Below are 15,532 nucleotides of genomic sequence, written 5' to 3'. Positions count from 1 at the left end.
ACTGATATCGTACGTGTGTGTGTGTGGGGGGGGGGGGGGGTGGCTACGTGAGGTAACACAGTGGAATATGATTCGCAATACTAAAATTAAAATAAATATGTGGGAACAATAGAAATCAAAATATGTTGTAGCTAGTGAGGGCGCAAAAGTAAAGATGGATGGGTAAATCATATTTTCCCGGGGCAATCATGTTTATTATTCCGTTACATACGACACAAAAATGCATATTTTGGCTAAAAGAGCATTCATTCATTTATTTATTTTTGTCGTTTTACTGGGGGCAGATAAGAGAGAGAGAGAGAGAGAGAGAGAGAAATTGTCGAATTGTCGAGAATAGGGGGCGTTCCTGCCCCACCCCCCGTAATGTGGTCACTGCCTATAGCTATGCTGGAGAAGAATGCACCAATTAATACACTATTAAATAAAACAGATACTTTAAAAACTTTTAATCAAATTATTTGTGAACTATGGTTTAAATTTAGAGAGAGCACATTTAATTTGGATGAGTTAACTTCTGAAGCCTGCCAGTTCCGAGCATTCTTCCGGTGTAACTGCACTGCCCTTTGAGCCCTAGCCGCTACGTTGAGATGGCGGAACGAGCAGAATACTAACTAAAACAAATATGTGACAAATATATATATATATATATATATATATATATATATATATATATATATATATAAATAAAAACAACGTGTTGAAGCTATTGACGGCCCCAAAGAAAAGACAGAAGAGAAACGTGGAGAGTGCAGTGATATTTTACAGGAAGTAGCACATATCCAGGAATTCCTTTCGGGGGGGGGGGGTGAGGCTGAACACCATTTTTAAAGGGGTATCACAATTGTATGTTTAAGGCCAGTGGTGGCAATTGGGTTCAAAAATGTGGGGGGGGGGGGGGGGTGGACAAGGAGACAAGCATTAAGAGGCCATAGTGTGATAGCGTGGAGGCAAAATAATAGGGAGCAACTATCTCCTAAATCGTCGCCACTGTTTAAGGTTGTCATTTTAATCAGAACGTGAAATCGGGACATTTTCTACCACTCAACTCCTCTGTTATCATGCATTAACATTGCGTGTTTGTCCATTTCTTCTCATCAGGCATCAAAAGATCTATGTACCAGAAGTATTTTTACATGCACGGAATGCACAATCCACTCGACAACGCGAGATTCAAACTGTGTGCTGGGAACTGGACGCAGACAGTTCACGAATATTTCTCTCTCATTCGAGCCTGAACACCACTAATGTGTCTTGTCCTCCCATGTTTGCAGCTCTTATAAAAGCCGAAACCCACCAAATTGTTCATATTCAAGCCTAAGCACTCGCAAGTGTTCAAAATTGTCTTTTGAGTATGTGTCGAACCCAGTAGCCTTAAACAAAAGTATTTTTTTATGCTATGAAATTCTCGGACTGCATACACAAAATTTGGTCCTGGCACAACCAAATCATCACTCAAAACTTTGATTTTCAGTTGATCTGTGCAGCTTATTTCTTTTTTAATAAATCGCACCAATGCCCAACCCGATACTGCCGAAATATTCACTTTAGAGACAGATAGATACCTTCGATCTCTTCGTCTTTCGACCCAAACTACTCGTAGCACTACTCGAAGTTCCGATGTCGTCAATGTCTTTAGCTTTGGGACCGAACTGGAACTAGTAGTAGACTTCGTTACTTTACGGTATTTAGTCCATTTCATTTTCGAATCACTAGAACTTATAAAGCAACCAATGGACACTGACTGATCACTAATCGACTGTATGAATTGTCATACTTACCTCTGAAGTCTCCACCTATTCTGTTGTACAGATCAACCGGGAAATTGAAGCCGCGTATTAATATCCTCATTATATTCTAGAGCGTTCCGCAGATACAACGATTCGTAAATATTGCCAGTAGTTCGACTCCTTCTCTGAACGTTCCCTCTCGCGTTTCCAGAGATTAAAAAATTACAATAAATCCGAATCGCCCTACATGTGGAGCTAACTTTGTTGTGCAGCTTGCAAATGCTGACAAGTATCTACATAGAGTTCAAGTTCGCTACGACAACACCGAAAGCGTGGGAAAAGTTTACGTGCAATATTATCAACAGCAGGGTTATAGAACATTCTCCGTCTAGCCTTGATAAGTATTTTACTCCTAAAATCATCGTCACATTATTCAAGAAGACAACAACCTAATTTTATCTAGTGTAAACTGAAAAAATTTCCTGGTGGGGGGGGGGGGGGGGGGGCACGAGTTACGATCTCCACCTTGGATACGCGCTATAAACAATAACAGGGTTATAGAACATTCTCCGTCTTGCTTCGATAATTATTTATCTTCTTAAATTATCGTCATATTATTGAAGAAGACAAAAACCTAATTTTAGCTCGTGTAAACTGAAAAATTTCCTTGGGGAGCGGGGGGGCCTCGAGCCACCTGATCTTTACCTTGGATACGCACTATTAACAATAACAGGCTTATAGAACATTCTCCGTCTTGCCTAGATAATATCTCTCAAATTATCACCATACATATTATTCAAGAAGCCAAAAACCTAATTTAATCTGGCGTAAACTGAAAATTTTCTAAAGGGGTGTTTGAGCCCCCTGATTCCCACCTTGGATACGAACTGTTACCAATAACAGGGTTATGGAATATTCTCCGTCTTGCCTCGATAATTATTTATCTCCTAAAATTAACGTCACATTATTTTATTTGACACCACAAGAAACAAAAAATCTCATTTTATCTAGTATAAACCGAAAATTATTTTGGGGGGCTCGAGCCCCCTAAGCCCCCCTTGGATACGTGCCTGGAAAGCAGTCACGTTTATTACACCCTTACATTTATATATAATATTAAAAAGTTCTGCTTTTAGATCTCGCACAATGCCTTTTTCACAAAAATGGGCAATACCGCATTTTTTATATCAGTCAAGCTGTGATATTTTAGATTTATTCCGTTAGTTTTCTGATAATAGTTTTCACAGCTTTCCATAGCATTTAGGCATGATTTCAGTTGACAAGAACAAAATAATCTTATTTCAAAACACACAGCAAAAAGAAATCCAACGCGCTTAAGTTAAAACTCCCTTACATTGGAAGCCTGGAGAGAGCAAAGCAGGGGTTCCTTCGTAACACGATTTCTTGAAAACCATTTTACACATTTGAATCAACTTTGTGATAAATTGATTAGAAAGGATGAATCTTAACAGTAAAAGTTGTATCTCTTCCCCTGCTACTATATTTTAGAAGATATTCGTTGTCAAATATCTCAATATTTGCATAAGGAACCAGCCTTTTCCGTGCCGAGTGTTTCGATGATGACGTCATGCATCCACGGACAACTGCGCATACGATCTGCGCCGCCGAACGAGCACCCCCTACAACTGTAGGGAAGCAATACTACGAACTTTTTTATAAAAAAAATGCTTATCGTGTCGCTTATTGTTGCAGATTATCAAAATGTTCAAAAACGTCCAGTAGCCTTTCCGAACAGACGCCTGCCGCGTTCTGAAGCAGTGAACGGAAAAAGAAACACTGACAATTTAATTCGTAAAAGTGAGAATGGATCCCAAAAGGGATTGTTGATGTTAGAGGACAGGTTCCGCACGATTGTTGACAGTTGATTGAAGCAGCAAACAAAAGGGACGATCTTTTGACATTTTTTCCTCTTACATATCTTTAAAGTGTTTCAGTCGGAACTTTGCAACGTGGAAGTTGCATAGCAACAAATATGCGCAAGAACAAGAACAAGTTTACCCCAAAGGATGCATTAAGTAAATAAATCCGGCTACGTTCTGCCTTCATGTCGTCCGTGAAACAACAGAGGGAAGGGCCGTACCATCGTACCCTACCTGGAGCCGCCGGTGTCTGGGACCAATCCCGTTCTGCCTTAACCAACACGTCAGAAAACGGTAGAACGAACACCATGCAAATAAATGTGAGGAGTTGCAATGCAGCTACACGGTCGTGTTTCACGGACCACTGATTCGAACCAAATCATTTTGTTCATCGGCCGAATTCGCCAGAAGTACTTGACCTTTTGCGTTATTTGGGTGACAATGGTGGACAATAAAAAGTTCATTGACTTGGTTTGCGAACGTGTACAATGAGAGGCACATCAGTCAAGAACTATCACAGTCGGGTTCAAAGAAACCATGGCTTAAAATTACAGTGAATCTAACTAGAATTTTTCATTTAAAAATACGCACAAATTACAAGAGTCATTCAAAGTCTCGTTAACCTAACACCTAACACCTTCAGACTGTTGAGAATTGGGATCCTATCTCTGTAACAGCATTAAACATTGCAAAATTTCGTTTGATTAATCCGTATTCCGTTCAAGTAAGAAAATATTTATCACACTGTACCTTCCCTATTTCGCTCTTCTCATTGCAATCCTCTAGATATTCCAGCGTGTCTTAAATAACATCACCAAATCACCTAGCTTTAGCGCCGAACCACAGCTCAATCAGAAATAACGACAATCGTAGAGTAATGTCTAGTGTTCTGACAGCCTATCCCATCATTACCATTATCATTGAAGCATTAAGCATTTCAACAGCGTCCTTGACCCATATTATTGCTGACTGTGCCACTATTGTAGGTAAGAAAGGTTTCCACATGACTGGCAAAGTTCACACATGCATTACAAACTTCGCGTGGACAAAGAGTGTTCAATTCTTGACGCAGCAACAATGATTTGCGTTGAGTGCATGATTGCTAACAGCAATCAAATTCAAAGAGATGGCGAAACTTCTGCAATTCACAGAGACATGTGACCCCATCGAGTTGACTGGTTACTGTGTATTGCAAGATCAACAATGCCGCCATTTTGTACTTGATTTAATTTCCTTTATTTTACTTCGCGCTTACGTTACTTACTATATCTAATACGCGAAGATGAGGATGAGAAATGATATGATGAAATTGATGAAGAGACACACAAGGACACTCATGCCCAGGCCGGGATTCGAACCTGGGACCCTTAACTTCGTGCAAATTTGTACTTTTACCTTTCTAAAGCCTGAATCATACGGAACTGAATTTCCAGTAGAAATTCCCTAGTTGGCGCTGGACTGGCTACCCATTTGCTAGTTTTCGCCTCACACGATACTTGTTACAGCACTTGTCGGTATACTTTTGTTCCCATAAGACATTGCGCAGTAAAGATTTACGAGCAATTTGTTGTAGGAGAATTACTGCTTTGTGCTTTTATCGAAAATTAAAAAGAAAAGTAGGTATGGACCAGAGATTGGCTTGAAAAAATATAGTAATCAATGCGTACTGAACAAGCTTTTTAATTAACTCGGGTATGCATATTCATACATGAGATTCGCAGGATTCATTCACAATTTTTTTTAAAAAATCAAACATTTGATTTAATACTTCTTCTTCTTCTTCTTTTGCTCTACAGCCCTTGGTGGGCTCTGGCATCCCAAACAATCTTCCTCCACCTCGTTCTATCTTGAGCTACATTTTTCCAATTGCGTATATTCATCCTTCTCAAATCTTCCTCAACTGCATCGATCCATCTTCCCCTCGGTCTTCCTTTTGGCCTTGTTCCCCACAATTTTTGATTGAATACCAGGCGTGGTAGCCTATCCTCTTCCATTCTCATCAGATGTCCTGCCCATCTTAAGCGTTGAGATTTTATATATCTCACCACATGTTCATATTGAATCAATCCTTCTAATTCCATATTATTCCTAATTCTATAGGATCCATCTTCATTCCTAACGGGGCCAAAGATCTTACGTAATATCTTCCTTTCAAAACACATTACCTTGCTTTCTGCTTTAGATGTAAGTTTCCAAGATTCTGCACCATATGCTATAACTGGTCTAATAAGTGTCCTATACAGTCTTAATTTTGTGTTCCTAGAGAGGTTTTTTGACTTAAATAATTCTATATGTGCATAATACTGTCTATTTCCAGCCTGTATCCTTTGGTTAACAATTTCTTCTTCTTCTATGTTGTTATGTAGAAGAGCTCCAAGGTAAGTAAAAGTGGGTACTCCCTCAAAGTGATATGTACCTACATTCAAAGCCAGAGAGTTTCGTCTGGCTGGCGATCTAGACATTCTCATATATCTTGTTTTAGTTTCATTAATTAATAGTCCTATTTCTCTGGATTTACTATCCATCTTTAAAAAAGTGCTTTTAAGATCTGCAAGTGTCCTTGATATTATCACAATATCGTCAGCATAAGCAAGAATCTGTGTTGTTTTGTAGAATATACTCCCCCTTTTTTGCAGTGGACTGATAATATCATGTAGTACAATAATGAAAATTAGGGTGGACAGAGCATCCCCTTGCCTCACTCCTGTTTCTATGTTAATGGTTGGTGAGACTTCTCCCTGCACCATGACTCCCGCTGTTGTATTTTCCAAGGTTACCTTTATCAATCTTATTAATTTATCTGGAAATCCTACTTTCTTGAATACTTTCATGATCCCAGCTCTGTATAAACTATCAAATGCTCGTTGATAGTCTATAAATAAAAAGTGTAGATCTATATTTTGCTCATAGAATTTTTCCATAATTTGAGATATGGTGAAGATGTGATCTATGGTAGATCTATTTGGACGGAATCCACATTGATATTCCCCTAGGATTTCTTCTGCCTGCTTAGATGCTTTCATATATAGGATATTGGAGAATATTTTGTATCCAATATTTAATAGTGTTATCCCCCTGTAGTTGCCACAATTCCTTTTATCACCCTTTTTATGGATGGGGAAGATAACTCCATATTTCCAACTACATGGTATTTTCTCTTGATCCCATATCATGCAAACTAGCTCATGAACTTTCTTCCAAAGTGTTTCTCCACCCTTTTTAAATATCTCCGCAGGGAGCAAATCTTCTCCAGGTGCTTTATTATTATTTAATTTTAATATTGCACACTTTACTTCTTCAAACGATGGTCTTTGTACCTCACATTCTGTAGCTTGGGTTTGGTCTTCATCTGCATTATCTGTTATATTAAATTTAGATTCATAGAGCTCCTGAAAATATTCTGACCATCTTTCCAAACATTTGGCTTGATCTGTAATAAGCTTCCCATTTTTGTCTTTGCATACGTTTAACACGATTTATACGATTTAATACACTTGTAATAATAATGATTTTCATTTTCGGCTAATCATATTTGTCACGTACACATCTCATCGCTTTGCATAAATACCTAAATATTAATGAACTGAACACGAATGCACTGCACGCCATCTCTTTACTTCTTTTTATCGAGAAACTAACCAAAACAGCCAAAACTCGGAAACCACAGGCAAAGAACTCTCCTTTGCAAACTCACAGATTATCTTCACATGGCCAAACTTTGCTCTGATTGGCTGTTCCACAGAATGCAGTCGAGGAAAGCCAGTAGCAATTAGAACATGTCCTATTTCTCCAAACCAGTCAAGCAACCAGCCAGGCAGGCAGCCATCACATCAGGTCAGGTAGCCAGTTCAGCGCCAAGTAACTGGATATCAAGTTCCGTGTGATTTGGCCTTTACAATATTCGGATTTCTAGTTAACATTAAAGTGCAGGGTGTTCAAAAAGTCACGCAACGGAGATTTTGAACGCACGTAACTTTTGTACAAATAACGATAGAGACATTAATGTTGCACTGGGGATTAACTTTGTCTATGTGGATGGTTTTTAAACATAAAACAAGAAAATTATTCTCTACATGAACGTTCAGTATGGGTGAAAATTTACTAAATTGTAAAAAAGTTTTTGTACGAAGTAAAAACAAGCATGAATAAAAGACACGTATGGAGTAGCTTGCAATAATTTTCGATTTGTATCGATGGTCTCTGTGGGTATCGATAATTTTTATGCATTTTGTGAATTATATGACGATTTAAGGTGTTAATTATGACATATTCATAAAAATTAGTTGTTTTTCTTTCGAAGTAGCGAGATGTACTGGCAACATTAGTCGTGTGAGAGGACAGTAGCTGGTGTGCCAGACATTTGGGTATGTTAATCAATCAGTGCCCAGATGAAATAAAATATTTGAAATTTATCATACACAAGACTAACCTACTTCAGCTACATAGACATACCTAGGTAGTTAATACCAAGTTCAAGGTACGCTTTTTGTACAAAAGTTACGTGCGTTCAAAATCTGTTATGTGACTTTTTGGACACCCTGTATAAGTTCATAAAATACAGGGTATTTTATTGATGAACACATTTTGTTTTCTTCACAGGGAATCAAGTTCATGGCTTTCTGAAAATTTGTGATTGTCCTGTGATAGAGAAAGGTGTGAAAATCTAGGTAGCTCCATTAGGAAATTCCTTCTGAACAAATGAACGATTTCCCGCAGCTGAACGGATGTTTATTGTTACCAAATCCATTGTCCCTACCAGGTATGTATCTAGAAATATAATCAGAGAATGTCCCGCGTATAATAATAATGATGACTAGGGCACGGAAGTTGATGAAAAATCGTCTTTCTTTTCTGAGCCGTGAAAACAATGCTAAACTTGATACCAGTCCGTTTTCATTCAGTTAGAACCAAAAAGCATTGTTTTTATTTGGCATTTTTCGGCATTTTTTGCTTTTAGGTCATTTAACACATAACAGTATGTGGCTGTTGAACTGCTTCCGACAGTTAATAAAAGAGATGATCTGATTTTAACAGGAACCCCCTTTCCCCAAGTCGGGCCCGTCAAGTGTTCCAAATTCGGACCGTAACATTTCATCGATTACTTTGAGTGAGATGAGAAAGTACTTTATTTGCAATTTTTTGCAACTGGGATGGAGCTCGGAGTGTCTCTTCCTTCAAACTGACACATATTCCGTCTTCTTCCTTTTCAAAAGTCTCAACATAGTGGCTCCATTTCAAAAGCTAAGTTTGTGTTCATTTTCTTCGCAGTGTAAATTATATTTGCGGACTTTTTAACAATCATCACCCCAGACACTTTCCCCGTAAATGTATTATGCCCTTTACAGTACTTCTCTAAATGGATTCTGGCATAGAGAAATCGTAGGCAAATAACGAAAAAAGCTTTGGGTCCAGAAAAGTCAATTCCGACTTCACCATTAAAGGCCGAAACACACGGCTTTGGATTTCCTACTGGAATGCCCTTGTTGGCGCTGGACTGGCTGCCAGAATGGTTTTGAAGACTAGATCGTGTTCTCACTGCAACTTGTTTCTCTGCTCGATGCTGCGGTAACAACCAATCAGAGCGAACGTTTGGTCACGTGAAGATAATCTATCAGTTGTCGAGGAAAATCGTTTGGTCTATATTTGTTTTTAGTGTTGGTTGAACTCGATAAAAAAGGTACCACAAATGAGATTCATTCGTGTTTTTTAATATTTAGGAATTTATCCTTAGCAATGATTTGCTTTATTTTACTTCGCTCATAGTTGCACTCTTGGCTAATTTGCGAAGATGGGGATGAGTGATGATATGATAAAATTGATGAATGGACATCAAACATCCATGCCCAGGCCGGGATTCGAACCCGGGACAATGAGATTTGTATAATATTGATGTGATTAGCCGAGAAGGAAAATATTTTATTGTTACCTGTGTATTAGATTTTGGCATGCTTAGTTGAACAACAATGTTTTTTGTCAGGGATCCCGGGTTCGAATTCTGGCCTCGTCATGGGCGTTCTTTGTGAATGTCCCTTCATTAATTTCATATCATCACTCATCCTCATCGTCGCCATTAGCCAAAAGTTGCACAAAAGCGACGCTAAGTAAAAAGAATCAAATCATCATATTTAAAAAAATATATATATGTGTGAATGCTGTAAATCTCATACATACCACAGCATGATAAGGACACCTTGATTACCATTTCTTCTTCCGAGCAAAATTCCAGCCATACTTGTCTTTCTCTTCATAAACTTCTCATTTTGGCATTTGTAAGAAAAATAGCAAGAGAGTATCACACAACTAGTCCAAGTCGAAGTGGAAAATCTAGTATGAAATCTTGCCTCGTGTGGTTCACGTACAATATAAAACCGAATCATTATTTGTAATAAAATAAATATATGAAGGCATATTTCTTTTATTCATATCTCTGGTATAAGTCTGGTATATAAGTCTTCATATATTAATATATTAGTAATTACAACATAAAATAAGATAAGACAATACACTGAAGTGTTCAAGTACACGTAGAAGTGACGAATTGCAATAAAGCATGGATGTTTTGCAACGTAGCCTAGTTTCCTTGCCTTAGGCCATTCCACGAAAACTCTTTCACCTTAGCATACAGAGAAGACACATCGTTGTAAATCTATTTCCCAAACTTAGCTCTTTCCCACGTTACGAATTTTCAAGTAAACAATTTAAGTAACTGGATACGTTACTTCTATTGGAAACAAGAAACTCTGTTGCAGTTACAGCTATTGCTTATAAAAGTAGCTAGTTATAATTTCCTTAAAAAAGAGTAACTGTTATTTCCAAACACTAGATATTTCACGTGTGTTTGGTTTGAATCCCCCTGCCCTTTTGGCACGCCCTTTCATGACATAATAATTCTCATCATCCTCATCTCCGCGATTAACGTAAAAAAGAGTTAGAAAAGCAAAATTAAAAACCAACTAGAGCAACAATAAAAACTTTTGTTTTGGCAACGAATGCTGTTTTGCTATTTCGATAAACATTCTCCTCGTCGCCTTCTATACGCAGTGGATATCATCGGCGCGCTTTACTACGTTTCAAAGCAAACGTCAAGAGCGTCAAATGCGAGCAGACGCGCGAATTGCTTTGAAAAGGAAGGACGTTTCCTCTCACCCACCCTGCCGGGAGAATGGAACGATGTCGTGTCGGTTGACGGAATCCATAGCGATTGTTTCACCAGCTTTTTTGTGCCATAATTTGCGTTCGCCGAGCTTATCTGGCGCTTTCGGAAGCTGGGATGTACGGTTGCTAGGAGACGAACGTCAACAAGTGAAGTCTCGGGGTCCGAGCGCTCTCTCTCTCTTTCTCTCTCGCCCCAAGATCTTGATTTTGAACTCCACCTGTAACAGGTGGCAGTTGCATTTGTTGTGGACACCCCTGGCAATTTGCAGATAGACCGTTCCGGCCAGGTTTTCGGCATCTGAGATCGATACAAAGTAGGCTGGGCAAAAATGAGCCTAACAACATCATGCTGTCTTGCTTCACGTCGCGCACAACCTGCAGTGCAGGGTTGCCAGGCATGTACGGGGAAAAAGTTTGGATATTCTACGTACCTCTTCGGTCCCGAAGTTTCGAAGTTTTCGTTCGTTGCATCGCATATACTCTGTCCCGGGAATCTCTGGAGCAAGGGAACGAAAGTAAGTCTCTGCGCAAGTTGCGACTCGAGTGGGCTTGTCCAATCAACACGTGAGAGGGAAAAGGAAAGCGACTGCAGCTCCCACCTGTTTGTATCAGCGTGCACTGCTTCGCTCCGCCCACCTCCTTCCTACACTTCTTCGCGACCTTGCTCCAGAGATTCCCGGGATAGAGCATAGAGCACAGTCCATTACGACGTCAGTGGTCCCGGGTTTGAATTTCGGTGTGGACACGGGTGTTCTTTGTGAGTGTCCCTTCACGTATTTCATCATATCATCACTCATCTTCATCTTCGCGATTAGCCAAAAGTGGCAGTAAAGCAATGAAAAATAACAATAATTAAATAATATGAAACAAATTAGTATAGTCGACGCGCTAACTTCGTTAACGACCGGCTGGCTTTGGAGTCGGCGGAGCGCGCTCACCAGCTACAACAATTACATTCAACGCACACTGTTGCCAAATCAACTCTCCAGCTGCGAGAGGAGAAAGGTCTCCATATTGAAGTTGCAAACAACAAATTGACACTACAGCAACAGCGTATCCGCATTCATGTGACTGAGACTCCACGTGGAGTAGACGAGCAGAATGACAGCTGCGCCCATTGGCTGAAGGTTGAGTGTGATTGGACGAAAACAACTCGCCCGCTGTTTAACCCCACCCGCGTTCGTGGCGGCGGCTTTCTTCAGTTCTTGGACGTTAACGAAGTAAACCCGTGGACTATACATAAAGTGGACTTAAAACAAAAAAATCAAAAGTTCGTTCCTTGCATATTTGTTCTCTTGTTCGTATTTAACCTTCCGTTGGTATACGTGTGAGCGCGCCGCTCACCCTGTGATATAATTGTAAGTTTTTCAGGCCCAGATAATAATACCACTTTCTGGTCTTGTTTGGTTTGAGTTGCTGTTTTAAGTCCACTTTATGCACAGTAAGGCTAATTGGGACTGGACCTACAGTTTAAAGTGGGATCCGAACCACTTGTGCCTCCACCGGGTATCGAACCCGGGACCCCTTGATTACAAGGCAATGACGCTACCACTGCGCCATGGGGGAGGCCCTTTTCTGGTCTTGTGTAGCTGTATTTTGGAATGTCTATGACCAGATGACGCCAGTTGTATGTTGTGGCTAGACATGTCATTTTGATGAAAGTGCGTGTTTTGTGAGCTCCCGCTCACAAGTATACCAACCACGTAACCATTTTTTGCACTCAAATTTTATTGCTGTGTGCACTGAATTCGTGTTGTATCACTGTTTCATGTTTTGATTCTTCGGTAATTATTTTATTTGACTTAATTCGCTTATTACTGACATTATTTCTGGCTATATGAACTTTGAAACCTGATTTTTCTTACGAATGAACAACGGCAGTTCCGAGCATTACTTGCTGAACCGAGTGATGACAAAAAGAGAATACCTTAGGGCACAGATGATAATGTTGTTGAGGAGGTATTGAAAAGCGAAAATGATAGCACCACGCAGTTGCGTGCCCAGTATTTTCGAAAGGGAGGGGTTAAGTACACTTTTCTGGTAGTCGTCCCTCATTTTGCCATCTTTTCCTACCTTTGACGTTCTTTTTTTTAGGAATACTGAGTCAAAGGGGGGTTATAACCCCCACCAACCTCCCTTGGGCACGCCACTGGCAACACGGATCAAACTCCTTGTGAATATGAGCCTATTTTTACGCGTTCTTTTCCCTCAATATATTGGGCGGGATCAAACTACGATTGATTGATTGATTTAGTTTATTTTACTTCGCGTTTTGTGCCTCTTGGCTAATTTGCGAAGATGGGGATGAGTGATGAAATGATGAAATTGATGAATGGACATTCACAAACAACCAAGCCCGACCGGGATTCGAACCCGGGACCCTTGGCGTCGCAGCGCGATGTGCTAACCACTCGGCCACAGGGTCGGGCGGATCAAACTACGAAGTAGAATGTACATCTCTCTCGTCAACACGAAATAAATTATTGAATTTGTTACTAAGTTGTGCAAATTAGTTAACATCAAAAGTAAATTCCAAATAAAATTATAAGAAAATGTGATTTCCGTGATCAATTCGGGTTCGATACCCGGTGGAGGCACATAGTGGCTCGGATCCCACTTTAAACTGTAGGTCCAGTCCCGATTAGCCTTACTGTGCATAAAGTGGACTTAAAACACCAACTCAAACCAAACTCAATCCGTGATAAATTGTCACTCCCATTAGGTAATCAGTAATATGACAATAAAATAATATCATTGTTATTATGTAATAAACAAGATAATTTTTTTTAACATGTGGGTGATATATGTTAGGCAATATATATTTATAAACTATTTTTAATGTGATAAATGTAAAACGATATTCGAAAAAATGCGAAAAAAAACCATGAAATTCATATGGCCGGAGCCTGTGGCCGAGTGGTTAGCACATCGCGCTGCGACGCCAAGGATCCCAGGTTCGAATCCCGCTCGGGCTTGGTTGTTTGTCAATGTCCATTCATCAATATCATCATATCATCACTCATCCCCATCTTCGCAAATTAGCCAGGATGCACAAAACGCGAAGTAAAATAAACTAAATCAATCAATCATATGTCACGGATATCAACCGAGTTACTCTGAAACGCGTTTACCAACGGAAAATCAATGTCAGTCATTTTGGGAGCTGCTTCAAAGAAAGTACAGTGTCTCTCAAAAGTTTTAGGACAACGACATTTTAAACTAGGCAACCCAAATTACGCAAGGCGCTGGTGGGTTGCGTGTAGAGTTAGGCTAAATTTCAGGGTTGCAATATGCGTAATAGATATTTATAAAATACGCGAAAGCAATAAAACCAAGTATTATTGTACGTATAAAACTCTAAAAAAAATATCAGTATTACATCTGTCGCAAATAAGATATACTTTCTGAAAGAAAGAAAATCGATTTTTTAGTATTTCATCGCTGATGAGTCTACACTAAGGAAAAGGGACAACAAATGGAGAAAACAGAGAGTGAAAGGGGAAGAGGAAAAGTAAAGGAGGGAAGAAAATATAGGACAGATGTCGATAGGAGAAGTAATGAGGAGAAAAGGAAGAGATGTGAGGAGAGATGAGGAAAATGGAGCAAAGAGGAGAAGAGAGGAGGGAAACGAGATGAGATGAGAGGAGAGGAGAAAACGAGAAGTAGGGAGTTGAGAGTAGAGTAAAGGAGAGAAAATGAGATGAACGAAAAAAAGAGGAGAAGAGTGCAGTGGAGTCGGAAATCTAAGACAGGAGAGGAGATAATAGGAGTGGAGAAGAATGGGATGGAGACAAGAGACGAGAACAGGAGGGAAGGCGATATGACATATAAGCAGAGGAGAAGAAGGGGAAAGGAGAAAGACATAAGAGAAAGGAGACGAGAGGAGAGAAGAGGCATTTGCAGAAAATATCGTCTCGGCGTCAAGAATTGATTCATTGATCAAATTATCAATATGAAACATTCAATAATATTTTAAAATGTATTGGAGAATGAATTAGATCGGTGAAAAATGCCTTTTGGCTGAGTACAGACCAAGATAAAATCTTCCACGTAACATCTTTGATTTTATCTGGGATTATACCACTAAAAACATGAATGTAATTTTCATATTTATAAGAATTATCCAATTTTTCTCCACTTTTCAGTTCGTTGAAATGGATGTTTTGTTACTTAACATTTCTCCTCCCCCATCGTTAATTCCGAACAGAATCATTCCGTTTCACACTGCGTGGACAATGAACACAATGGGATATGTCTAAAACTTACGAAAATTTTCTTCCACCTGAGTGGTTTGAACCTACGACCATCAAGTTCACAATCCTTAACGGTAACCACTTTTTAATTTTTTTTTTAAGAAAGCCTGTATGCGGAAGCTTCTCCCATCCATCACACTTCATTCACTCATATCATTTCATTCACATTTCTATGTCAGGACTTTTCAGGACAGACAATTACAAATACCCATGCAGTACACGGGACTCGAACCCGGAACCCTGGCCTTGTAGCGCGCACTGCTAACCACTCCGTCACGGAGATCGACACCACTACCCTACAAACTTTCGTTCTTGAGAGTAGCTAGGAGGAGCTGACCAATGTGAAATGTAGATGCAACTCTCCTCCTACTTGTAATGTGCAAAGAATACTTGTTTGTAACAAACAAATCGGCGCAAACATTTAATGGAGAATTGCACACGATGAAAACTTTTCATTCGATATTTGCGCAGGTCTCCCTGCATTGAATTGAAGTGGGTAAAGGGGTAAAATTAGTAT

The sequence above is a fragment of the Lepisma saccharinum genome, chromosome 19 (genome assembly GCF_977018435.1).
Source record: "Lepisma saccharinum chromosome 19, izLepSacc3.1, whole genome shotgun sequence".
Lineage (NCBI taxonomy): Eukaryota > Metazoa > Arthropoda > Insecta > Zygentoma > Lepismatidae > Lepisma > Lepisma saccharinum.
Note: the sequence above shows the minus strand (reverse complement) of the source record.